This window comes from Anopheles funestus, unplaced genomic scaffold (assembly GCF_943734845.2).
Source record: "Anopheles funestus unplaced genomic scaffold, idAnoFuneDA-416_04 scaffold_13_ctg1, whole genome shotgun sequence".
Lineage (NCBI taxonomy): Eukaryota > Metazoa > Arthropoda > Insecta > Diptera > Culicidae > Anopheles > Anopheles funestus.
In genome coordinates this window covers 553,788-579,570 of record NW_026045353.1, presented here as the reverse complement: position 1 = coordinate 579,570, position 25,783 = coordinate 553,788, and the positions used below count along the sequence as shown (strand labels likewise).

The window sequence follows — 25,783 nt, the reverse complement described above, 5'->3', positions numbered from 1 at the left end:
ATGTGTCTTGGCTAATGTGTCTCGGCTAATGTGTCTTGGCTAAGGTGTCTTGGCTAATGTGTCTTGGCTAATGTGTCTTGGCTAAGGTGTCTTGGCTAATGTGTCTTGGCTAAGGTGTCTTGGCTAAGGTGTCTTGGCTAAGGTGTCTTGGCTAACGTGTCTCTGCTAATGTGTCTCGGCTTATGTGTCTTGGCTAATGTGTCTCGGCTAAAGTGTCTTGGCTAAGGTGTCTTGGCTAATGTGTCTCGGTTAATGTGTCTTGGCTAAGGTGTCTTGGCTAAGGTGTCTTGGCTAATGTGTCTTGGCTAAGGTGTCTTGGCTAAGGTGTCTTGGCTAAGGTGTCTTGGCTAAGGTGTCTTGGCTAATGTGTCTTGGCTAATGTGTCTCGGCTAATGTGTCTTGGCTAATGTGTCTCGGCTAATGTGTCTCGGCTAAAGTGTCTTGGCTAAGGTGTCTTGGCTAATGTGTCTCGGTTAATGTGTCTTGGCTAATGTGTCTTGGCTAAGGTGTCTTGGCTAATGTGTCTTGGCTAATGTGTCTCGGCTAAAGTGTCTTGGCTAAGGTGTCTTGGCTAATGTGTCTCGGTTAATGTGTCTTGGCTAATGTGTCTTGGCTAAGGTGTCTTGGCTAAGGTGTCTTGGCTAAGGTGTCTTGGCTAAGGTGTCTTGGCTAAGGTGTCTTGGCTAAGGTGTCTTGGCTAATGTGTCTTGGCTAATGTGTCTCGGCTAATGTGTCTTGGCTAAGGTGTCTTGGCTAATGTGTCTTGGCTAATGTGTCTTGGCTAAGGTGTCTTGGCTAATGTGTCTCGGTTAATGTGTCTTGGCTAAGGTGTCTTGGCTAAGGTGTCTTGGCTAATGTGTCTTGGCTAAGGTGTCTTGGCTAAGGTGTCTTGGCTAAGGTGTCTTGGCTAAGGTGTCTTGGCTAACGTGTCTCTGCTAATGTGTCTCGGCTTATGTGTCTTGGCTAATGTGTCTCGGCTAAAGTGTCTTGGCTAAGGTGTCTTGGCTAATGTGTCTCGGTTAATGTGTCTTGGCTAAGGTGTCTTGGCTAAGGTGTCTTGGCTAAGGTGTCTTGGCTAATGTGTCTTGGCTAAGGTGTCTTGGCTAAGGTGTCTTGGCTAATGTGTCTCGGCTAATGTGTCTTGGCTAAGGTGTCTTGGCTAATGTGTCTTGGCTAATGTGTCTTGGCTAAGGTGTCTTGGCTAATGTGTCTTGGCTAAGGTGTCTTGGCTAAGGTGTCTTGGCTAAGGTGTCTTGGCTAACGTGTCTCTGCTAATGTGTCTCGGCTTATGTGTCTTGGCTAATGTGTCTCGGCTAAAGTGTCTTGGCTAAGGTGTCTTGGCTAATGTGTCTCGGTTAATGTGTCTTGGCTAAGGTGTCTTGGCTAAGGTGTCTTGGCTAAGGTGTCTTGGCTAATGTGTCTTGGCTAAGGTGTCTTGGCTAAGGTGTCTTGGCTAATGTGTCTCGGCTAATGTGTCTTGGCTAAGGTGTCTTGGCTAATGTGTCTTGGCTAATGTGTCTTGGCTAAGGTGTCTTGGCTAATGTGTCTTGGCTAAGGTGTCTTGGCTAATGTGTCTCGGTTAATGTGTCTTGGCTAAGGTGTCTTGGCTAAGGTGTCTTGGCTAATGTGTCTTGGCTAAGGTGTCTTGGCTAAGGTGTCTTGGCTAAGGTGTCTTGGCTAAGGTGTCTTGGCTAACGTGTCTCTGCTAATGTGTCTCGGCTTATGTGTCTTGGCTAATGTGTCTCGGCTAAAGTGTCTTGGCTAAGGTGTCTTGGCTAATGTGTCTCGGTTAATGTGTCTTGGCTAAGGTGTCTTGGCTAAGGTGTCTTGGCTAAGGTGTCTCGGCTAATGTGTTTTGGCTAAGGTGTCTTGGCTAAGGTGTCTTGGCTAATGTGTCTCGGCTAATGTGTCTTGGCTAAGGTGTCTTGGCTAATGTGTCTTGGCTAATGTGTCTTGGCTAAGGTGTCTTGGCTAATGTGTCTTGGCTAAGGTGTCTTGGCTAAGGTGTCTTGGCTAAGGTGTCTTGGCTAACGTGTCTCTGCTAATGTGTCTCGGCTTATGTGTCTTGGCTAATGTGTCTCGGCTAAAGTGTCTTGGCTAATGTGTCTCGGTTAATGTGTCTTGGCTAAGGTGTCTTGGCTAAGGTGTCTTGGCTAATGTGTCTTGGCTAAGGTGTCTTGGCTAAGGTGTCTTGGCTAAGGTGTCTTGGCTAAGGTGTCTTGGCTAAGGTGTCTTGGCTAAGGTGTCTTGGCTAAGGTGTCTTGGCTTAGGTGTCTTGGCTAAAGTGTCTTGGCTAAGGTGTCTTGGCTAATGTGTCTCGGCTAAGGTGTCTCGGCTAAAGTGTCTTGGCTAAGGTGTCTTGGCTAATGTGTCTCGGTTAATGTGTCTTGGCTAATGTGTCTTGGCTAAGGTGTCTTGGCTAAGGTGTCTTGGCTAAGGTGTCTTGGCTAAGGTGTCTTGGCTAAGGTGTCTTGGCTAATGTGTTTTGGCTAATGTGTCTTGGCTAAAGTGTCTTGGCTAATGTGTCTTGGCTAAGGTGTCTTGGCTAATGTGTCTTCGCTAAGGTGTCTTGGCTAATGTGTCTTCGCTAAGGTGTCTTGGCTAATGTGTCTTGGCTAATGTGTCTTGGCTAAGGTGTCTTGGCTAATGTGTCTTGGCTAATGTGTCTTGGCTAAGGTGTCTTGGCTAAGGTGTCTTGGCTAAGGTGTCTTGGCTAATGTGTCTTGGCTAAGGTGTCTTGGCTAAGGTGTCTTGGCTAAGGTGTCTTGGCTAACGTGTCTCTGCTAATGTGTCTCGGCTTATGTGTCTTGGCTAAGGTGTCTTGGCTAAGGTGTCTTGGCTAAGGTGTCTTGGCTAAGGTGTCTTGGCTAATGTGTTTTGGCTAATGTGTCTTGGCTAAGGTGTCTTGGCTAATGTGTCTTGGCTAATGTGTCTTGGCTAAGGTGTCTTGGCTAATGTGTCTTCGCTAAGGTGTCTTGGCTAATGTGTCTTCGCTAAGGTGTCTTGGCTAATGTGTCTTGGCTAATGTGTCTTGGCTAAGGTGTCTTGGCTAATGTGTCTTGGCTAATGTGTCTTGGCTAAGGTGTCTTGGCTAAGGTGTCTTGGCTAAGGTGTCTTGGCTAATGTGTCTTGGCTAAGGTGTCTTGGCTAAGGTGTCTTGGCTAAGGTGTCTTGGCTAAGGTGTCTTGGCTAAGGTGTCTTGGCTAAGGTGTCTTGGCTAAGGTGTCTTGGCTAAGGTGTCTTGGCTAATGTGTCTTGGCTAATGTGTCTTGGCTAAGGTGTCTTGGCTAAGGTGTCTTGGCTAAGGTGTCTTGGCTAAGGTGTCTTGGCTAAGGTGTCTTGGCTAATGTGTCTTGGCTAATGTGTTTTGGCTAAGGTGTCTTGGATAAGGTGTCTTGGCTAAGGTGTCTTGGGTAAGGTGTCTTGGCTAATGTGTCTTGGCTAAGGTGTCTTGGCTAATGTGTCTTGGCTAATGTGTCTTGACTAATGTGTCTTGGCTAAGGTGTCTTGGCTAATGTGTCTTGGCTAATGTGTCTTGGCTAAGGTGTCTCGGCTAATGTGTCTTGGCTAAGGTGTCTTGGCTAAGGTGTCTAAGCTAAGGTGTCTTGGCTAAGGTGTCTTGGCTAATGTGTCTCGGCTAATGTGTCTCGGCTAAGGTGTCTTGGCTAATGTGTCTTGGCTAATGTGTCTTGGCTAAGGTGTCTTGGCTAAGGTGTCTTGGCTAAGGTGTCTTGGCTAAGGTGTCTTGGCTAAGGTGTCTTGGCTAATGTGTCTTGGCTAATGTGTTTTGGCTAAGGTGTCTTGGATAAGGTGTCTTGGCTAATGTGTCTTGGCTAAGGTGTCTTGGCTAAGGTGTCTCGGTTAATGTGTCTTGGCTAATGTGTCTTGGCTAAGGTGTCTTGGCTAAGGTGTCTTGGCTAAGGTGTCTTGGCTAAGGTGTCTTGGCTAAGGTGTCTTGGCTAAGGTGTCTTGGCTAATGTGTTTTGGCTAATGTGTCTTGGCTAAAGTGTCTTGGCTAATGTGTCTTGGCTAAGGTGTCTTGGCTAATGTGTCTTCGCTAAGGTGTCTTGGCTAATGTGTCTTCGCTAAGGTGTCTTGGCTAATGTGTCTTGGCTAATGTGTCTTGGCTAAGGTGTCTTGGCTAATGTGTCTTGGCTAATGTGTCTTGGCTAAGGTGTCTTGGCTAAGGTGTCTTGGCTAAGGTGTCTTGGCTAATGTGTCTTGGCTAAGGTGTCTTGGCTAAGGTGTCTTGGCTAAGGTGTCTTGGCTAACGTGTCTCTGCTAATGTGTCTCGGCTTATGTGTCTTGGCTAAGGTGTCTTGGCTAAGGTGTCTTGGCTAAGGTGTCTTGGCTAAGGTGTCTTGGCTAATGTGTTTTGGCTAATGTGTCTTGGCTAAGGTGTCTTGGCTAATGTGTCTTGGCTAATGTGTCTTGGCTAAGGTGTCTTGGCTAATGTGTCTTCGCTAAGGTGTCTTGGCTAATGTGTCTTCGCTAAGGTGTCTTGGCTAATGTGTCTTGGCTAATGTGTCTTGGCTAAGGTGTCTTGGCTAATGTGTCTTGGCTAATGTGTCTTGGCTAAGGTGTCTTGGCTAAGGTGTCTTGGCTAAGGTGTCTTGGCTAATGTGTCTTGGCTAAGGTGTCTTGGCTAAGGTGTCTTGGCTAAGGTGTCTTGGCTAAGGTGTCTTGGCTAAGGTGTCTTGGCTAAGGTGTCTTGGCTAAGGTGTCTTGGCTAAGGTGTCTTGGCTAATGTGTCTTGGCTAATGTGTCTTGGCTAAGGTGTCTTGGCTAAGGTGTCTTGGCTAAGGTGTCTTGGCTAAGGTGTCTTGGCTAAGGTGTCTTGGCTAATGTGTCTTGGCTAATGTGTTTTGGCTAAGGTGTCTTGGATAAGGTGTCTTGGCTAAGGTGTCTTGGGTAAGGTGTCTTGGCTAATGTGTCTTGGCTAAGGTGTCTTGGCTAAGGTGTCTTGGCTAATGTGTCTTGGCTAATGTGTCTTGGCTAATGTGTCTTGGCTAATGTGTCTTGGCTAAGGTGTCTTGGCTAATGTGTCTTGGCTAATGTGTCTTGGCTAATGTGTCTTGGCTAATGTGTCTTGGCTAAGGTGTCTTGGCTAAGGTGTCTCGGCTAATGTGTCTTGGCTAAGGTGTCTTGGCTAAGGTGTCTTAGCTAAGGTGTCTTGGCTAATGTGTCTTGGCTAAGGTGTCTTGGCTAAGGTGTCTTGGCTAATGTGTCTTGGCTAAGGTGTCTTGGCTAAGGTGTCTTGGCTAATGTGTCTTGGCTAAGGTGTCTTGGCTAATGTGTCTTGGCTAATGTGTCTTGGCTAAGGTGTGTTGGCTAAGGTGTCTTGGCTAATGTGTCTTGGCTAATGTGTCTTGGCTAAGGTGTCTTGGCTAATGTGTCTTGGCTAAGGTGTCTTGGCTAAGGTGTCTTGGCTAAGGTGTCTTGGCTAAGGTGTCTTGGCTAAGGTGTCTTGGCTAATGTGTCTTGGCTAAGGTGTCTTGGCTAATGTGTCTTGGCTAATGTGTCTTGGCTAAGGTGTCTTGGCTAATGTGTCTTGGCTAATGTGTCTTGGCTAAGGTGTCTTGGCTAAGGTGTCTCGGCTAATGTGTCTTGGCTAATGTGTCTTGGCTAAGGTGTCTTGGCTAAGGTGTCTTGGCTAAGGTGTCTTGGCTAAGGTGTCTTGGCTAAGGTGTCTTGGCTAATGTGTCTTGGCTAAGGTGTCTTGGCTAAGGTGTCTTGGCTAAGGTGTCTTGGCTAAGGTGTCTTGGCTAAGGTGTCTTGGCTAAGGTGTCTTGGCTAATGTGTCTCGGCTAATGTGTCTTGGTTAATGTGTCTTGGCTAAGGTGTCTTGGCTAAGGTGTCTTGGCTAAGGTGTCTTGGCTAATGTGTCTTGGCTAAGGTGTCTTGGCTAATGTGTCTTGGCTAAGGTGCCTCGGCTAATGTGTCTTGGCTAAGGTGTCTTGGCTAAGGTGTCTTGGCTAAGGTGTCTTGGCTAAGGTGTCTTGGCTAAGGTGTCTTGGCTAAGGTGTCTTGGCTAAGGTGTCTTGGCTAATGTGTCTTGGCTAATGTGTCTTGGCTAAGGTGTCTTGGCTAAGGTGTCTTGGCTAAGGTGTCTTGGCTAATGTGTCTTGGCTAAGGTGTCTTGGCTAAGGTGTCTTGGCTAAGGTGTCTTGGCTAAGGTGTCTTGGCTAAGGTGTCTTGGCTAAGTTGTCTTGGCTAAGGTGTCTCGGCTAATGTGTCTTGGCTAATGTGTCTTGGCTAATGTGTCTTGGCTAAGGTGTCTTGGCTAATGTGTCTTGGCTAATGTGTCTTGGCTAAGGTGTCTTGGCTAATGTGTTTTGGGTAAGGTGTCTTGGCTAAGGTGTCTTGGCTAAGGTGTCTTGGCTAAGGTGTCTTGGCTAAGGTGTCTTGGCTAATGTGTCTTGGCTAATGTGTCTTGGCTAAGGTGTCTTGGCTAAGGTGTCTTGGCTAAGGTGTCTTGGCTAATGTGTCTTGGCTAATGTGTCTCGGCTAATGTGTCTTGGCTAATGTGTCTTGGCTAATGTGTCTCGGCTAATGTGTCTTGGCTAATGTGTCTTGGCTAAGGTGTCTTGGCTAATGTGTCTTGGCTAATGGGTCTCGGCTAATGTGTCTTGGCTAATGTGTCTTTGCTAAGGTGTCTTGGCTAATGTGTCTTGGCTAATGTGTCTCGGCTAATGTGTCTTGGCTAATGTGTCTTGGCTAATGTGTCTTGGCTAATGTGTCTTGGCTAAGGTGTCTTGTCTAAGGTGTCTTGGCTAATGTGTCTTGGCTAATGTGTCTTGGCTAAGGTGTCTTGGCTAATGTGTCTTGGCTAATGTGTCTTGGCTAAGGTGTCTTGGCTAAGGTGTCTTGGCTAAGGTGTCTTGGCTAATGTGTCTTGGCTAAGGTGTCTTGGCTAATGTGTCTTGGCTAATGTGTCTTGGCTAAGGTGTCTTGGATAAGGTGTCTTGGCTAAGGTGTCTTGGCTAATGTGTCTTGGCTAAGGTGTCTTGTCTAAGGTGTCTTGGCTAATGTGTCTTGGCTAATGTGTCTTGGCTAAGGTGTCTTGGCTAATGTGTCTTGGCTAATGTGTCTTGGCTAAGGTGTCTTGGCTAAGGTGTCTTGGCTAAGGTGTCTTGGCTAATGTGTCTTGGCTAAGGTGTCTTGGCTAATGTGTCTTGGCTAATGTGTCTTGGCTAAGGTGTCTTGGATAAGGTGTCTTGGCTAAGGTGTCTTGGGTAAGGTGTCTTGGCTAATGTGTCTTGGCTAATGTGTCTTGGCTAATGTGTCTTGGCTAAGGTGTCTTGGCTAATGTGTCTTGGCTAATGTGTTTAGGCTAATGTGTCTTGGCAAATGTGTCTTGGCTAAGGTGTCTTGGCTAAGGTGTCTTGGCTAATGTGTCTTGGCTAAGGTGTCTTGGCTAAGGTGTCTTGGCTAAGGTGTCTTGGCTAATGTGTCTCAGCTAATGTGTCTCGGCTAATGTGTCTTGGCTAATGTGCCTTGGCTAAGGTGTTTTGGCTAAGGTGTCTTGGCTAATGTTTCTTGGCTAATGTGTCTTGGCTAATGTGTCTTGGCTAATGTGTCTTGGCTAATGTGTCTTGGCTAAAGTGTCTTGGCTAATGTGTCTTGGCTAATGTGTCTCGGCTAATGTGTCTTGGCTAATGTGTCTTGGCTAAGGTGTCTTGGCTAAGGTGTCTTGGCTAATGTGTCTTGGCTAAGGTGTCTTGGCTAATGTGTCTTGGCTAATGTGTCTTGGCTAATGTGTCTTGGCTAAGGTGTCTTGGCTAATGTGTCTTGGCTAAGGTGTCTTGGCTTATGTGTCTTGGCTAATGTGTCTTGGCTAAGGTGTCTTGGCTAAGGTGTCTTGGCTAATGTGTCTTGGCTAATATGTCTTGGCTAAGGTGTCTTGGCTAATGTGTCTTGGCTAAGGTGTCTCGGCTAATGTGTCTTGGCTAAGGTGTCTTGGCTAAGGTGTCTTGGCTAATGTGTCTTGGCTAAGGTGTCTTGGCTAAGGTGTCTTGGCTAAGGTGTCTCGGCTAATGTGTCTTGGCTAAGGTGTCTTGGCTAATGTGTCTTGGCTAATGTGTCTTGGCTAAGGTGTCTTGGCTAAGGTGTCTTGGCTAAGGTGTCTCGGCTAAGGTGTCTTGGCTAATGTGTCTCGGCTAATGTGTCTTGGCTAATGTGTCTTGGCTAAGGTGTCTTGGCTAAGGTGTCTTGGCTAAGGTGTCTTGGCTAAGGTGTCTTGGCTAAGGTGTCTTGGCTAATGTGTCTTGGCTAAGGTGTCTTGGCTAAGGTGTCTTGGCTAATGTGTCTTGGCTAAGGTGTCTTGGCTAAGGTGTCTTGGCTAAGGTGTCTCGGCTAATGTGTCTAGGCTAAGGTGTCTTGGCTAAGGTGTCTTGGCTAATGTGTCTTGGCTAAGGTGTCTTGGCTAAGGTGTCTTGGCTAAGGTGTCTCGGCTAATGTGTCTTGGCTAAGGTGTCTTGGCTAAGGTGTCTTGGCTAAGGTGTCTTGGCTAATGTGTCTTGGCTAAGGTGTCTTGGCTAAGGTGTCTTGGCTAAGGTGTCTTGGCTAATGTGTCTTGGCTAAGGTGTCTCGGCTAATGTGTCTTGGCTAATGTGTCTCGGCTAATGTGTCTTGGCTAATGTGTCTTGGCTAAGGTGTCTTGGCTAAGGTGTCTTGGCTAAGGTGTCTTGGCTAATGTGTCTTGGCTAAGGTGTCTTGGCTAAGGTGTCTTGGCTTAGGTGTCTTGGCTAATGTGTCTTGGCTAATGTGTCTTGGCTAAGGTGTCTCGGCTAATGTGTCTTGGCTAACGTGTCTTGGCTAAGGTGTCTTGGCTAAGGTGTCTTGGCTAATGTGTCTTGGCTAAGGTGTCTTGGCTAAGGTATCTTGGCTAAGGTGTCTTGGCTAATGTGTCTTGGCTAAAGTGTCTTGGCTAAGGTGTCTTGGCTAATGTGTCTCGGCTAAGGTGTCTTGGCTAAGGTGTCTTGGCTAAGGTGTCTTGGCTAAGGTGTCTTGGCTAATGTGTCTCGGCTAAGGTGTCTTGGCTAAAGTGTCTTGGCTAATGTGTCTTGGCTAAGGTGTCTTGGCTAAGGTGTCTTGGCTAAGGTGTCTTGGCTAAGGTGTCTTGGCTAAGGTGTCTTGGCTAAGGTGTCTTGGCTAAGGTGTCTAAGCTAAGGTGTCTTGGCTAATGTGTTTTGGCTAAGGTGTCTTGGCTAATGTGTCTTGGCTAATGTGTCTTGGCTAATGTGTCTTGGCTAATGTGTCTTGGCTAATGTGTCTTGGCTAAGGTGTCTTGGCTAAAGTGTCTTGGCTAATGTGTCTTGGCTAAGCTGTCTTGGCTAAGGTGTCTTGGCTAATGTGTCTCGGCTAATGTGTCTTTGCTAATGTGTCTCGGCTAATGTGTCTTTGCTAATGTGTCTCGGCTAATGTGTCTCGGCTAAGGTGTCTTGGCTAAGGTGTCTTGGCTAATGTGTCTTGGCTAATGTGTCTTGGCTAAGGCGTCTTGGCTAAGGTGTCTTGGCTAATGTGTCTTGGCTAAGGTGTCTTGGCTAAGGTGTCTTGGCTAATGTGTTTTGGCTAAGGTGTCTTGGCTAATGTGTCTTGGCTAAGGTGTCTCGGCTAAGGTGTCTTGGCTAATGTGTCTTGGCTAAAGTGTCTTGGCTAAGGTGTCTTGGCTAATGTGTCTCGGCTAAGGTGTCTTGGCTAATGTGTCTCGGCTAAGGTGTCTTGGCTAAGGTGTCTTGGCTAATGTGTCTTGGCTAATGTGTCTCGGCTAATGCGTCTCGGCTAAGGTGTCTTGGCTAATGTGTCTTGGCTAATGTGTCTTGGCTAAGGTGTCTAAGCTAAGGTGTCTCGGCTAATGTGTCTTGGCTAATGTGTCTTGGCTAAGGTGTCTTGGCTTAGGTGTCTTGGCTAATGTGTTTTGGCTAAGGTGTCTTGGCTAATGTGTCTTGGCTAAGGTGTCTTGGCTAATGTGTCTTGGCTAATGTGTCTTGGCTAATGTGTCTTGGCTAAGGTGTCTTGGCTAATGTGTCTTGGCTAAGGTGTCTTGGCTTATGTGTCTTGGCTAATGTGTCTTGGCTAAGGTGTCTTGGCTAAGGTGTCTTGGCTAATGTGTCTTGGCTAATATGTCTTGGCTAAGGTGTCTTGGCTAATGTGTCTTGGCTAAGGTGTCTTGGCTAAGGTGACCTGGCTAAGGTGACCTGACTCAGGTGTCTTGGCTAAGGTGTCTTGGCTAATGTGTCTTGGCTAATGTGTCTTGGCTAACGTGTCTCGGCTAATGTGTCTCGGCTAATGTGTCTTGGCTAATGTGTCTTGGCTAATGTGTCTTGGCTAATGTGTCTTGGCTAAGGTGTCTTGGCTAAGGTGTCTTGGCTAAGGTGTCTTGGCTAATGTGTCTTGGCTAAGGTGTCTCGGCTAATGTGTCTTGGCTAATGTGTCTCGGCTAATGTGTCTTGGCTAATGTGTCTTGGCTAAGGTGTCTTGGCTAAGGTGTCTTGGCTAAGGTGTCTTGGCTAATGTGTCTTGGCTAAGGTGTCTTGGCTAAGGTGTCTTGGCTTAGGTGTCTTGGCTAATGTGTCTTGGCTAATGTGTCTTGGCTAAGGTGTCTCGGCTAATGTGTCTTGGCTAACGTGTCTTGGCTAAGGTGTCTTGGCTAAGGTGTCTTGGCTAATGTGTCTTGGCTAAGGTGTCTTGGCTAAGGTATCTTGGCTAAGGTGTCTTGGCTAATGTGTCTTGGCTAAAGTGTCTTGGCTAAGGTGTCTTGGCTAATGTGTCTCGGCTAAGGTGTCTTGGCTAAGGTGTCTTGGCTAAGGTGTCTTGGCTAAGGTGTCTTGGCTAATGTGTCTCGGCTAAGGTGTCTTGGCTAAAGTGTCTTGGCTAATGTGTCTTGGCTAAGGTGTCTTGGCTAAGGTGTCTTGGCTAAGGTGTCTTGGCTAAGGTGTCTTGGCTAAGGTGTCTCGGCTAAGGTGTCTTGGCTAAGGTGTCTAAGCTAAGGTGTCTTGGCTAATGTGTTTTGGCTAAGGTGTCTTGGCTAAGGTGTCTTGGCTAATGTGTCTTGGCTAATGTGTCTTGGCTAAGGTGTCTAAGCTAATGTGTCTTGGCTAAGGTGTCTTGGCTAATGTGTCTTGGCTAATGTGTCTTGGCTAAGGTGTCTTGGCTAAGGTGTCTCGGCTAATGTGTCTTGGCTAATGTGTCTTGGCTAAGGTGTCTTGGCTAAGGTGTCTTGGCTAAGGTGTCTTGGCTAAGGTGTCTTGGCTAATGTGTCTTGGCTAAGGTGTCTTGGCTAAGGTGTCTTGGCTAAGGTGTCTTGGCTAAGGTGTCTTGGCTAAGGTGTCTTGGCTAAGGTGTCTTGGCTAAGGTGTCTTGGCTAAGGTGTCTTGGCTAAGGTGTCTCGGCTAAGGTGTCTTGGCTAAGGTGTCTTGGCTAAGGTGTCTTGGCTAATGTGTCTTGGCTAATGTGTCTTGGCTAAGGTGTCTTGGATAAGGTGTCTTGGCTAAGGTGTCTTGGGTAAGGTGTCTTGGCTAATGTGTCTTGGCTAAGGTGTCTTGGCTAAGGTGTCTTGGCTAATGTGTCTTGGCTAATGTGTCTTGGCTAATGTGTCTTGACTAATGTGTCTTGGCTAAGGTGTCTTGGCTAATGTGTCTTGGCTAATGTGTTTAGGCTAATGTGTCTTGGCAAATGTGTCTTGGCTAAGGTGTCTTGGCTAAGGTGTCTTGGCTAATGTGTCTTGGCTAAGGTGTCTTGGCTAAGGTGTCTTGGCTAAGGTGTCTTGGCTAATGTGTCTCAGCTAATGTGTCTCGGCTAATGTGTCTTGGCTAATGTGCCTTGGCTAAGGTGTTTTGGCTAAGGTGTCTTGGCTAATGTTTCTTGGCTAATGTGTCTTGGCTAATGTGTCTTGGCTAATGTGTCTTGGCTAATGTGTCTTGGCTAAAGTGTCTTGGCTAATGTGTCTTGGCTAAGGTGTCTTGGCTAATGTGTCTTGGCTAATATGTCTTGGCTAAGGTGTCTTGTCTAATGTGTCTTGGCTAAGGTGTCTCGGCTAATGTGTCTTGGCTAAGGTGTCTTGGCTAAGGTGTATTGGCTAATGTGTCTTGGCTAAGGTGTCTTGGCTAAGGTGTCTTGGCTAAGGTGTCTCGGCTAATGTGTCTTGGCTAAGGTGTCTTGGCTAATGTGTCTTGGCTAATGTGTCTTGGCTAAGGTGTCTTGGCTAAGGTGTCTTGGCTAAGGTGTCTCGGCTAAGGTGTCTTGGCTAATGTGTCTCGGCTAATGTGTCTTGGCTAATGTGTCTTGGCTAAGGTGTCTTGGCTAAGGTGTCTTGGCTAAGGTGTCTTGGCTAAGGTGTCTTGGCTAATGTGTCTCGGCTAATGTGTCTTGGCTAATGTGTCTTGGCTAAAGTGTCTTGGCTAATGTGTCTTGGCTAAGGTGTCTTGGCTAATGTGTCTTGGCTAATATGTCTTGGCTAAGGTGTCTTGGCTAATGTGTCTTGGCTAAGGTGTCTCGGCTAATGTGTCTTGGCTAAGGTGTCTTGGCTAAGGTGTATTGGCTAATGTGTCTTGGCTAAGGTGTCTTGGCTAAGGTGTCTTGGCTAAGGTGTCTCGGCTAATGTGTCTTGGCTAAGGTGTCTTGGCTAATGTGTCTTGGCTAATGTGTCTTGGCTAAGGTGTCTTGGCTAAGGTGTCTTGGCTAAGGTGTCTTGGCTAAGGTGTCTTGGCTAAGGTGTCTCGGCTAAGGTGTCTTGGCTAATGTGTCTCGGCTAATGTGTCTTGGCTAATGTGTCTTGGCTAAAGTGTCTTGGCTAAGGTGTCTTGGCTAATGTTTCTTGGCTAATGTGTCTTGGCTAATGTGTCTTGGCTAATGTGTCTTGGCTAATGTGTCTTGGCTAAAGTGTCTTGGCTAATGTGTCTTGGCTAAGGTGTCTTGGCTAATGTGTCTTGGCTAATATGTCTTGGCTAAGGTGTCTTGGCTAATGTGTCTTGGCTAAGGTGTCTCGGCTAATGTGTCTTGGCTAAGGTGTCTTGGCTAAGGTGTATTGGCTAATGTGTCTTGGCTAAGGTGTCTTGGCTAAGGTGTCTTGGCTAAGGTGTCTCGGCTAATGTGTCTTGGCTAAGGTGTCTTGGCTAATGTGTCTTGGCTAATGTGTCTTGGCTAAGGTGTCTTGGCTAAGGTGTCTTGGCTAAGGTGTCTCGGCTAAGGTGTCTTGGCTAATGTGTCTCGGCTAATGTGTCTTGGCTAATGTGTCTTGGCTAAGGTGTCTTGGCTAAGGTGTCTTGGCTAAGGTGTCTTGGCTAAGGTGTCTTGGCTAAGGTGTCTTGGCTAATGTGTCTTGGCTAAGGTGTCTTGGCTAAGGTGTCTTGGCTAATGTGTCTTGGCTAAGGTGTCTTGGCTAAGGTGTCTTGGCTAAGGTGTCTCGGCTAATGTGTCTTGGCTAAGGTGTCTTGGCTAAGGTGTCTTGGCTAATGTGTCTTGGCTAAGGTGTCTTGGCTAAGGTGTCTTGGCTAAGGTGTCTCGGCTAATGTGTCTTGGCTAAGGTGTCTTGGCTAAGGTGTCTTGGCTAAGGTGTCTTGGCTAATGTGTCTTGGCTAAGGTGTCTTGGCTAAGGTGTCTTGGCTAAGGTGTCTTGGCTAATGTGTCTTGGCTAAGGTGTCTCGGCTAATGTGTCTTGGCTAATGTGTCTCGGCTAATGTGTCTTGGCTAATGTGTCTTGGCTAAGGTGTCTTGGCTAAGGTGTCTTGGCTAAGGTGTCTTGGCTAATGTGTCTTGGCTAAGGTGTCTTGGCTAAGGTGTCTTGGCTTAGGTGTCTTGGCTAATATGTCTTGGCTAATGTGTCTTGGCTAAGGTGTCTCGGCTAATGTGTCTTGGCTAACGTGTCTTGGCTAAGGTGTCTTGGCTAAGGTGTCTTGGCTAATGTGTCTTGGCTAATGTGTCTTGGCTAAGGTGTCTTGGCTAAGGTATCTTGGCTAAGGTGTCTTGGCTAATGTGTCTTGGCTAAAGTGTCTTGGCTAAGGTGTCTTGGCTAATGTGTCTCGGCTAAGGTGTCTTGGCTAAGGTGTCTTGGCTAAGGTGTCTTGGCTAAGGTGTCTTGGCTAATGTGTCTCGGCTAAGGTGTCTTGGCTAAAGTGTCTTGGCTAATGTGTCTTGGCTAAGGTGTCTTGGCTAAGGTGTCTTGGCTAAGGTGTCTTGGCTAAGGTGTCTTGGCTAAGGTGTCTCGGCTAAGGTGTCTTGGCTAAGGTGTCTAAGCTAAGGTGTCTTGGCTAATGTGTTTTGGCTAAGGTGTCTTGGCTAATGTGTCTTGGCTAATGTGTCTTGGCTAATGTGTCTTGGCTAATGTGTCTTGGCTAATGTGTCTTGGCTAAGGTGTCTTGGCTAAAGTGTCTTGGCTAATGTGTCTTGGCTAAGCTGTCTTGGCTAAGGTGTCTTGGCTAATGTGTCTCGGCTAATGTGTCTTTGCTAATGTGTCTCGGCTAATGTGTCTTTGCTAATGTGTCTCGGCTAATGTGTCTCGGCTAAGGTGTCTTGGCTAAGGTGTCTTGGCTAAGGTGTCTCGGCTAAGGTGTCTTGGCTAAGGTGTCTTGGCTAAGGTGTCTTGGCTAATGTGTCTTGGCTAAAGTGTCTTGGCTAAGGTGTCTTGGCTAATGTGTCTCGGCTAAGGTGTCTTGGCTAAGGTGTCTTGGCTAAGGCGTCTTGGCTAAGGTGTCTTGGCTAATGTGTCTTGGCTAAGGTGTCTTGGCTAAGGTGTCTTGGCTAATGTGTTTTGGCTAAGGTGTCTTGGCTAATGTGTCTTGGCTAAGGTGTCTCGGCTAAGGTGTCTTGGCTAATGTGTCTTGGCTAAGGTGTCTTGGCTAAGGTGTCTTGGCTAATGTGTCTCGGCTGAGGTGTCTTGGCTAATGTGTCTCGGCTAAGGTGTCTTGGCTAAGGTGTCTTGGCTAATGTGTCTTGGCTAATGTGTCTCGGCTAATGCGTCTCGGCTAAGGTGTCTTGGCTAATGTGTCTTGGCTAATGTGTCTTGGCTAAGGTGTCTAAGCTAAGGTGTCTCGGCTAATGTGTCTTGGCTAATGTGTCTTGGCTAAGGTGTCTTGGCTTAGGTGTCTTGGCTAATGTGTTTTGGCTAAGGTGTCTTGGCTAATGTGTCTTGGCTAAGGTGTCTTGGCTAATGTGTCTTGGCTAATGTGTCTTGGCTAATGTGTCTTGGCTAAGGTGTCTTGGCTAAGGTGTCTTGGCTAAGGTGTCTTGGCTTATGTGTCTTGGCTAATGTGTCTTGGCTAAGGTGTCTTGGCTAAGGTGTCTTGGCTAATGTGTCTTGGCTAATATGTCTTGGCTAAGGTGTCTTGGCTAATGTGTCTTGGCTAAGGTGTCTTGGCTAAGGTGACCTGGCTAAGGTGACCTGACTCAGGTGTCTTGGCTAAGGTGTCTTGGCTAATGTGTCTTGGCTAATGTGTCTTGGCTAACGTGTCTCGGCTAATGTGTCTCGGCTAATGTGTCTTGGCTAATGTGTCTTGGCTAATGTGTCTTGGCTAATGTGTCTTGGCTAAGGTGTCTTGGCTAAGGTGTCTTGGCTAAGGTGTCTCGGCTAATGTGTCTTGGCTAAGGTGTCTCGGCTAATGTGTCTTGGCTAATGTGTCTCGGCTAATGTGTCTTGGCTAATGTGTCTTGGCTAAGGTGTCTTGGCTAAGGTGTCTTGGCTAAGGTGTCTTGGCTAATGTGTCTTGGCTAAGGTGTCTTGGCTAAGGTGTCTTGGCTTAGGTGTCTTGGCTAATGTGTCTTGGCTAATGTGTCTTGGCTAAGGTGTCTCGGCTAATGTGTCTTGGCTAACGTGTCTTGGCTAAGGTGTCTTGGCTAAGGTGTCTTGGCTAATGTGTCTTGGCTAATGTGTCTTGGCTAAGGTGTCTTGGCTAAGGTATCTTGGCTAAGGTGTCTTGGCTAATGTGTCTTGGCTAAAGTGTCTTGGCTAAGGTGTCTTGGCTAATGTGTCTCGGCTAAGGTGTCTTGGCTAAGGTGTCTTGGCTAAGGTGTCTTGGCTAAGGTGTCTTGGCTAATGTGTCTCGGCTAAGGTGTCTTGGCTAAAGTGTCTTGGCTAATGTGTCTTGGCTAAGGTGTCTTGGCTAAGGTGTCTTGGCTAAGGTGTCTTGGCTAAGGTGTCTTGGCTAAGGTGTCTCGGCTAAGGTGTCTTGGCTAAGGTGTCTAAGCTAAGGTGTCTTGGCTAATGTGTTTTGGCTAAGGTGTCTTGGCTAAGGTGTCTTGGCTAATGTGTCTTGGCTAATGTGTCTTGGCTAAGGTGTCTAAGCTAAGGTGTCTTGGCTAAGGTGTCTTGGCTAAGGTGTCTTGGCTAATGTGTCTCGGCTAATGTGTCTCGGCTAAGGTGTCTTGGCTAAGGTGTCTAAGCTAAGGTGTCTTGGCTAATGTGTTTTGGCTAAGGTGTCTTGGCTAATGTGTCTTGGCTAATGTGTCTTGGCTAATGTGTCTTGGCTAAGGTGTCTAAGCTAAGGTGTCTTGGCTAAGGTGTCTTGGCTAATGTGTCTTGGCTAAGGTGTCTAAGCTAAGGTGTCTTGGTTTATGTGTTTTTTCTACGGTGTCTTGGCTAAGGTGTCTTGGCTAAGGTGTCTTGGCTAAGGTATCTTGGCTAAGGTGTCTTGGCTAAGGTGTCTTGGTTTATGTGTTTTTTCTACGGTGTCTTGGCTTATGTGTTTTGGCTAAGGTGTCTTGGCTAATGTGTCTTGGCTAAGGTGTCTTGGCTAAGGTGTCTTGGCTAAGGTGTCTTGGCTAATGTGTCTTGGCTAAGGTGTCTTGGCTAAGGTATCTTGGCTAAGGTGTCTTGGCTAATGTGTCTCGGCTAATGTGTCTCGGCTAAGGTGTCTTGGCTAAGGTGTCTAAGCTAAGGTGTCTTGGCTAATGTGTTTTGGCTAAGGTGTCTTGGCTAATGTGTCTTGGCTAATGTGTCTTGGCTAAGGTGTCTAAGCTAAGGTGTCTTGGCTAAGGTGTCTTGGCTAATGTGTCTTGGCTAAGGTGTCTAAGCTAAGGTGTCTTGGTTTATGTGTTTTTTCTACGTTGTCTTGGCTAAGGTGTCTTGGCTAAGGTGTCTTGGCTAATGTGTCTTGGCTAAGGTGTCTAAGCTAAGGTGTCTTGGTTTATGTGTTTTTTCTACGGTGTCTTGGCTTATGTGTTTTGGCTAAGGTGTCTTGGCTAATGTGTCTTGGCTAAGGTGTCTTGGCTAAGGTATCTTGGCTAAGCTGTCTTGGCTAATGTGTCTCGGCTAAGGTGTCTTGGCTAAGGTGTCTTGGCTAATGTGTCTTGGCTAAGGTGTCTTGGCTAAGGTGTCTTGGCTAAGGTGTCTTGGCTAAGGAGTCTTGGCTAATATGTCTTGGCTAAGGTGTCTTGGCTAAGGTGTCTTGGCTAAGGTGTCTTGGCTAAGGTGTCTTGGCTAAGGTGTCTTGGCTAAGGTGTCTTGGCTAAGGTGTCTTGGCTAAGGTGTCTTGGCTAATGTGTCTCGGCTAAGGTGTCTTGGCTAAGGTGTCTCGGCTAAGGTGTCTTGGCTAAGGTGTCTTGGCTAAGGTGTCTTGGCTAAGGTGTCTTGGCTAATGTGTCTTGGCTAAGGTGTCTTGGCTAAGGTGTCTTGGCTAATGTGTCTTGGCTAAAGTGTCTTGGCTAAAGTGTCTTGGCTTAGGTGTCTTGGCTAATGTGTTGCGGCTAAGGTGTCTTGGCTAAGGTGTCTTGGCTAATGTGTCTTGGCTAAAGTGTCTTGGCTAAGGTGTCTTGGCTAATGTGTCTCGGCTTATGTGTCTTGGCTAAGGTGTCTTGGCTAATGTGTCTCGGCTAAGGTGTCTTGGCTAAGGTGTCTTGGCTAAGGTGTCTTGGCTAATGTGTCTTGGCTAAGGTGTCTAAGCTAAGGTGTCTTGGTTTATGTGTTTTTTCTACGGTGTCTTGGCTAATGTGTCTTGGCTAAGGTGTCTTGGCTAAGGTATCTTGGCTAATGTGTCTTGGCTAAAGTGTCTTGGCTAAGGTGTCTTGGCTAATGTGTCTCGGCTAAGGTGTCTTGGCTAAGGTGTCTTGGCTAATGTGTCTTGGCTAATGTGTCTCGGCTAATGCGTCTCGGCTAAGGTGTCTTGGCTAATGTGTCTTGGCTAATGTGTCTTGGCTAAGGTGTCTAAGCTAAGGTGTCTTGGCTAATGTGTTTTGGCTAATGTGTCTCGGCTAATGTGTCTTGGCTAATGTGTCTCGGCTAATGTGTCTCGGCTAAAGTGTCTTGGCTAAGGTGTCTTGGCTAAGGTGTTTTGCCTTATGTGTCTTGGCTAAGGTGTCTTGGCTAAGGTGTCTTGGCTAATGTGTCTTGGCTAATGTGTCTTGGCTAATGTGTCTTGGCTAAGGTGTCTAAGCTAAGGTGTCTTGGCTAAGGTGTCTTGGCTAATGTGTCTTGGCTAATGTGTCTCGGCTAAGGTGTCTTGGCTAAGGTGTCTTGGCTAATGTGTCTCGGCTAAGGTGTCTTGGCTAAGGTGTCTTGGCTAATGTGTCTCGGCTAATGTGTCTTGGCTAAGGTGTTTTGCCTTATGTGTCTTGGCTAAGGTGTCTTGGCTAAGGTGTCTTGGCTAAGGTGTCTTGGCTAAGGTGTCTTGGCTAATGTGTCTCGGCTAAGGTGTCTTGGCTAATGTGTCTTGGCTAAGGTGTCTTGGCTAAGGTGTCTTGGCTAAGGTGTCTTGGCTAAGGTGTCTTGGCTAATGTGTCTCGGCTAAGGTGTCTTGGCTAAGGTGTCTTGGCTAAGGTGTCTTGGCTAATGTGTCTTGGCTAAGGTGTCTAAGCTAAGGTGTCTTGGTTTATGTGTTTTTTCTACGGTGTCTTGGCTAATGTGTCTTGGCTAAGGTGTCTTGGCTAAGGTGTCTTGGCTAATGTGTCTTGGCTAAAGTGTCTTGGCTAAGGTGTCTTGGCTAATGTGTCTCGGCTAAGGTGTCTTGGCTAAGGTGTCTTGGCTAATGTGTCTTGGCTAATGTGTCTCGGCTAATGCGTCTCGGCTAAGGTGTCTTGGCTAATGTGTCTTGGCTAATGTGTCTTGGCTAAGGTGTCTAAGCTAAGGTGTCTTGGCTAATGTGTTTTGGCTAAGGTGTCTTGGCTAATGTGTCTTGGCTAATGTGTCTTGGCTAATGTGTCTTGGCTAAGGTGTCTAAGCTAAGGTGTCTTGGCTAAGGTGTCTTGGCTAATGTGTCTTGGCTAATGTGTCTCGGCTAAGGTGTCTTGGCTAAGGTGTCTTGGCTAATGTGTCTCGGCTAAGGTGTCTTGGCTAAGGTGTCTTGGCTAATGTGTCTCGGCTAATGTGTCTTGGCTAAGGTGTTTTGCCTTATGTGTCTTGGCTAAGGTGTCTTGGCTAAGGTGTCTTGGCTAAGGTGTCTTGGCTAAGGTGTCTTGGCTAATGTGTCTCGGCTAAGGTGTCTTGGCTAATGTGTCTTGGCTAAGGTGTCTTGGCTAAGGTGTCTTGGCTAAGGTGTCTTGGCTAAGGTGTCTTGGCTAAGGTGTCTTGGCTAAGGTGTCTCGGCTAAGGTGTCTTGGCTAATGTGTCTCGGCTATGGTGTCTTGGCTAAGGTGTCTCGGCTAAGGTGTCTTGGCTAATGTGTCTTGGCTAAGGTGTCTTGGCTAAGGTGTCTTGGCTAAGGTGTCTTGGCTAAGGTGTCTCGGCTAAGGTGTCTTGGCTAATGTGTCTTGGCTAAGGTGTCTTGGCTAAGGTGTCTTGGCTAAGGTGTCTTGGCTAAGGTGTCTTGGCTAATGTGTCTTGGCTAAGGTGTCTAAGCTAAGGTGTCTTGGCTAAGGTGTCTTGGCTAATGTGTCTTGGCTAATGTGTCTCGGCTAAGGTGTCTTGGCTAAGGTGTCTTGGCTAATGTGTCTCGGCTAAGGTGTCTTGGCTAAGGTGTCTTGGCTAATGTGTCTCGGCTAAGGTGTCTTGGCTAAGGTGTTTTGCCTTATGTGTCTTGGCTAAGGTGTCTTGGCTAAGGTGTCTTGGCTAAGGTGTCTTGGCTAATGTGTCTCGGCTAAGGGGTCTTGGCTAATGTGTCTTGGCTAAGGTGTCTTGGCTAAGGTGTCTTGGCTAAGGTGTCTTGGCTAAGGTGTCTTGGCTAAGGTGTCTTGGCTAAGGTGTCTTGGCTAAGGTGTCTCGGCTAAGGTGTCTTGGCTAATGTGTCTCGGCTAAGGTGTCTTGGCTAAGGTGTCTCGGCTAAGGTGTCTTGGCTAATGTGTCTTGGCTAAGGTGTCTTGGCTAAGGTGTCTTGGCTAAGGTGTCTTGGCTAAGGTGTCTTGGCTAATGTGTCTCGGCTAAGGTGTCTTGGCTAATGTGTCTTGGCTAAGGTGTCTTGGCTAAGGTGTCTTGGCTAAGGTGTCTTGGCTAAGGTGTCTTGGCTAATGTGTCTTGGCTAAGGTGTCTAAGCTAAAGTGTCTTGGCTAAGGTGTCTTGGCTAATGTGTCTTGGCTAATGTGTCTCGGCTAAGGTGTCTTGGCTAAGGTGTCTTGGCTAATGTGTCTCGGCTAAGGTGTCTTGGCTAAGGTGTCTTGGCTAATGTGTCTCGGCTAAGGTGTCTTGGCTAAGGTGTTTTGCCTTATGTGTCTTGGCTAAGGTGTCTTGGCTAAGGTGTCTTGGCTAAGGTGTCTTGGCTAAGGTGTCTTGGCTAATGTGTCTCGGCTAAGGTGTCTTGGCTAATGTGTCTTGGCTAAGGTGTCTTGGCTAAGGTGTCTTGGCTAAGGTGTCTTGGCTAAGGTGTCTTGGCTAAGGTGTCTTGGCTAAGGTGTCTCGGCTAAGGTGTCTTGGCTAATGTGTCTTGGCTAAGGTGTCTTGGCTAATGTGTCTCGGCTAAGGTGTCTTGGCTAATGTGTCTTGGCTAAGGTGTCTTGGCTAAGGTGTCTTGGCTAAGGTGTCTTGGCTAAGGTGTCTTGGCTAAGGTGTCTTTTCTAATGTGTCTCGGCTAAGGTGTCTTGGCTAATGTGTCTTGGCTAAGGTGTCTTGGCTAAGGTGTCTTGGCTAAGGTGTCTTGGCTAAGGTGTCTTGGCTAAGGTGTTTTGGCTAATGTGTCTCGGCTAATGTGTCTTGGCTAAGGTGTCTTGGCTAATGTGTCTTGGCTAATGTGTCTTGGCTAAGGTGTCTAAGCTAAGGTGTCTTGGCTAAGGTGTCTTGGCTAAGGTGTCTTGGCTAATGTGTCTTGGCTAATGTGTCTCAGCTAAGGTGTCTTGGCTAAGGTGTCTTGGCTAATGTGTCTCGGCTAAGGTGTCTTGGCTAAGGTGTCTTGGCTAATGTGTCTTGGCTAAGGTGTCTTGGCTAAGGTGTCTTGGCTAATGTGTCTTGGCTAAAGTGTCTTGGCTAAAGTGTCTTGGCTTAGGTGTCTTGGCTAATGTGTCGCGGCTAAGGTGTTTTGGCTAAGGTGTCTTGGCTAATGTGTCTTGGCTAAAGTGTCTTGGCTAAAGGGTCTTGGCTAATGTGTCTCGGCTTATGTGTCTTGGCTAAGGTGTCTTGGCTAAGGTGTCTTGGCTAAGGTGTCTTGGCTAAGGTGTCTTGGCTAAGGTGTCTTGGCTAAGGTGTCTTGGCTAATGTGTCTCGGCTAATGTGTCTCGGCTAAGGTGTCTTGGCTAAGGTGTCTTGGCTAATGTGTCTTGGCTAAGGTGTCTTGGCTAAGGTGTCTTGGCTAATGTGTCTTGGCTAATGTGTCTCGGCTAAGGTGTCTTGGCTAAGGTGTCTTGGCTAATGTGTCTCGGCTAAGGTGTCTTGGCTAAGGTGTCTTGGCTAAGGTGTCTTGGCTAAGGTGTCTTGGCTATGGTGTCTTGGCTAATGTGTCTCGGCTAATGTGTCTTGGCTAAGGTGTCTTGGCTAAGGTGTCTTGGCTAATGTGTCTTGGCTAATGTGTCTTGGCTAAGGTGTCTTGGCTAAGGTGTCTTGGCTAATGTGTCTTGGCTAAAGTGTCTTGGCTTAGGTGCCTTGGCTAAGGTGTCTTGGCTAAGGTGTCTTGGCTATGGTGTCTTGGCTAATGTGTCTCGGCTAATGTGTCTTGGCTAAGGTGTCTTGGCTAAGGTGTCTTGGCTAAGGTGTCTTGGCTAATGTGTCTCGGCTAATGTGTCTCGGCTAAGGTGTCTTGGCTAAGGTGTCTTGGCTAATGTGTCTCGGCTAAGGTGTCTTGGCTAAGGTGTCTTGGCTATGGTGTCTTGGCTAATGTGTCTCGGCTAATGTGTCTTGGCTAATGTGTCTTGGCTAAGGTGTCTTGGCTTATGTGTCTTGGCTAATGTGTCTTGGCTAAGGTGTCTTGGCTAAGGTGTCTTGGCTAATGTGTCTTGGCTAAGGTGTCTTGGCTTAGGTGTCTTGGCTAATGTGTCTTGGCTAAGGTGTCTTGGCTAAGGTGTCTTGGCTAAGGTGTCTTGGCTAAGGTGTCTTGGCTATGGTGTCTTGGCTAATGTGTCTCGGCTATTGGGTCTTGGCTAAGGTGTCTTGGCTAAGGTGTCTTGGCTAAGGTGTCTTGGCTAATGTGTCTTGGCTAAGGTGTCTTGGCTAATGTGTCTTGGCTAATGTGTCTTGGCTAAGGTGTCTTGGCTAAGGTGTCTTGGCTAAGTTGTCTCTGCTAAGGTGTCTCGGCTAATGTGTCTTGGCTAAGGTGTCTTGGCTAAGGTGTCTTGGCTAATGTGTCTTGGCTAATGTGTCTTGGCTTAGGTGTCTTGGCTAAGGTGTCTTGGCTAATGTGTCTTGGCTAAAGTGTCTTGGCTAATGTGTCTCGGCTAAAGTGTCTTGGCTAATGTGTCTTGGCTTAGGTGTCTTGGCTAAGGTGTCTTGGCTAAGGTGTCTTTTCTAAGGTGTCTTGGCTAAGGTGTCTTGGCTAATGTGTCTCGGCTAATGTGTCTTGGCTAAGGTGTCTTGCCTAATGTGTCTCGGCTAAGGTGTCTCGGCTAAAGTGTCTTGGCTAAAGTGTGTTGGCTAAGGTGTCTTGGCTAATGTGTGTCGGCTAATGTGTCTTGGCTAAGGTGTCTTGGCTAAGGTGTCTTGGCTAAGGTGTCTTGGCTAATGTGTCTTGGCTAAGGTGTCTAAGCTAAGGTGTCTTGGCTAATGTGTTTTGGCTAAGGTGTCTTGGCTAATGTGTCTTGGCTAAGGTGTCTTGGCTAAGGTGTCTTGGCTAAGGTGTCTTGGCTAATGTGTCTTGGCTAAAGTGTCTTGGCTAAGGTGTCTTGACTAATGTGTCTCGGCTAATGTGTCTTGGCTAAGGTGTCTTGGCTACGGTGTCTAAGCTAAGGTGTCTCGGCTAATGTGTTTTGGCTAAGGTGTCTTGGCTAATGTGTCTTGGCTAATGTGTCTCGGCTAATGTGTCTTGGCTAAGGTGTCTTGGCTACGGAGTCTAAGCTAAGGTGTCTCGGCTAATGTGTTTTGGCTAAGGTGTCTTGGCTAATGTGTCTTGGCTAAGGTGTCTTGGCTAAGGTGTCTTGGCTAATGTGTCTTGGCTAATGTGTCTCGGCTAAGGTGTCTTGGCTAAGGTGTCTTGGCTAATGTGTCTCGGCTAAGGTGTCTTGGCTAAGGTGTCTTGGCTTATGTGTCTTGGCTAAGGTGTCTTGGCTAAGGTGTCTTGGCTAATGTGTCTTGGCTAAAGTGTCTTGGCTTAGGTGTCTTGGCTAATGTGTCGCGGCTAAGGTGTCTTGGCTAAGGTGTCTTGGCTAATGTGTCTTGGCTAAAGTGTCTTGGCTAAGGTGTCTTGGCTAATGTGTCTCGGCTTATGTGTCTTGGCTAAGGTGTCTTGGCTAAGGTGTCTTGGCTAAGGTGTCTTGGCTAAGGTGTCTTGGCTAAGGTGTCTTGGCTAAGGTGTCTTGGCTAATGTGTCTCGGCTAATGTGTCTCGGCTAAGGTGTCTTGGCTAAGGTGTCTTGGCTAATGTGTCTCGGCTAAGGTGTCTTGGCTAAGGTGTCTTGGCTAATGTGTCTTGGCTAATGTGTCTCGGCTAATGTGTCTTGGCTAAGGTGTCTTGGCTAATGTGTCTTGGTTAATGTGTCTTGGCTAAGGTGTCTAAGCTAAGGTGTCTTTGCTAATGTGTTTTGGCTAAGGTGTCTTGGCTAATGTGTCTTGGCTAAGGTGTCTTGGCTAAGGTGTCTTGGCTAAGGTGTCTTGGCTAATGTGTCTTGGCTAAAGTGTCTTGGCTAATGTGTCTTGGCTAATGTGTCTCGGCTAAAGTGTCTTGGCTAAGGTGTCTTGGCTAAAGTGTCTTGGCTAAGGTGTCTTGGCTAAGGTGTCTTGGCTAAGGTGTCTTGGCTTATGTGTCTTGCCTAAGGTGTCTTGGCTAAGGTGTCTCGGCTAATGTGTCTTGGCTAATGTGTCTTGGCTAATGTGTCTTGGCTAAAGTGTCTTGGCTAAGGTGTCTTGGCTAAGGTGTCTTGGCTAAGGTGTCTTGGCTAATGTGTCTTGGCTAATGTGTCTTGGCTAATGGGTCTCGGCTTATGTGTCTTGGCTAATGTGTCTTGGCTAAAGTGTCTTGGCTAAGGTGCCTTGGCTAATGTGTCTTGGCTAAGGTGTCTTGGCTAATGTGTCTTGGCTAAGGTGTCTTCGCTAAGGTGTCTTGGCTAATGTGTCTGGTTAATGTGTCTTGGCTAAAGTGTCTTGGCTAAGGTGTCTTGGCTAAGGTGTCTTGGCTTATGTGTCTTGGCTAAGGTGTCTTGGCTAAGGTGTCTTGGCTAAGGTGTCTTGGCTAAGGTGTCTTGGCTAAGGTGTCTTGGCTAAGGTGTCTTGGCTAATGTGTCTCGGCTAATGTGTCTCGGCTAAGGTGTCTTGGCTAAGGTGTCTTGGCTAATGTGTCTCGGCTAAGGTGTCTTGGCTAAGGTGTCTTGGCTAATGTGTCTTGGCTAATGTGTCTCGGCTAATGTGTCTTGGCTAAGGTGTCTTGGCTAAGGTGTCTTGGCTAATGTGTCTCGGCTAAGGTGTCTTGGCTAATGTGTCTGGTTAATGTGTCTTGGCTAAAGTGTCTTGGCTAAGGTGTCTTGGCTAAGGTGTTTTGGCTAATGTGTCTCGGCTAATGTGTCTCGGCTAAGGTGTCTTGGCTAAGGTGTCTTGGCTAATGTGTTTCGGCTAAGGTGTCTTGGCTAAGGTGTCTTGGCTAATGTGTCTTTGCTAAGGTGTCTCGGCTAAAGTGTCTTGGCTAAGGTGTCTTGGCTAAGGTGTCTTGGCTAATGTGTCTTGGCTAAGGTGTCTTGGCTAATGTGTCTTGGCTAAGGTGTCTTGGCTAATGTGTCTTGGCTAATGTGTCTCGGCTTATGTGTCTTGGCTAATGTGTCTTGGCTAAAGTGTCTTGGCTAATGTGTCTTGGCTAAGGTGTCTTAGCTAAGGTGTCTTGGCTAATGTGTTTTGGATAAGGTGTCTTGGCTAATGTGTCTTGGCTAAGGTGTCTTGGCTAAGGTGTCTTGGCTAAGGTGTCTTGGCTAATGTGTCTTGGCTAATGTGTCTTGGCTAAGGTGTCTTGGCTAAGGTGTCTTGGCTAAGGTGTCTTGGCTAAGGTGTCTTGGCTAATGTGTCTTGGCTAATGTGTCTCGGCTAAGGTGTCTTGGCTAAGGTGTCTTGGCTAAGGTGTCTTGGCTAATGTGTCTCGGCTAAGGTGTCTTGGCTAATGTGTCTTGGCTAAGGTGTCTTGGCTAAGGTGTCTTGGCTAAGGTGTCTTGGCTAATGTGTCTTGGCTAATGTGTCTTGGCTAATGTGTCTTGGCTAAGGTGTCTTGGCTAAGGTGTCTTAGCTAAGGTGTCTTGGCTAATGTGTCTCGGCTAAGGTGTCTTGGCTAAGGTGTCTTGGCTAATGTGTCTTGGCTAAGGTGTCTTGG

General features: G+C 47.2%; 2 long non-coding RNA genes across 2 annotated transcripts in view; both read left to right on the top strand.

Moving 5' to 3' along the window:
* LOC125774501 (uncharacterized) overlaps positions 1 to 25,783 on the top strand; it is a 43,796-nt gene that overhangs the window by 7,611 nt on the left and 10,402 nt on the right. The gene's annotated exons all lie outside the window — the stretch shown is intronic.
* LOC125774508 (uncharacterized) lies at positions 5,901 to 23,983 on the top strand. The gene is made up of 3 exons (XR_007420986.1): positions 5,901 to 6,218; positions 22,571 to 22,724; positions 23,873 to 23,983. It is a non-coding gene; the product is annotated as an uncharacterized LOC125774508 (long non-coding RNA).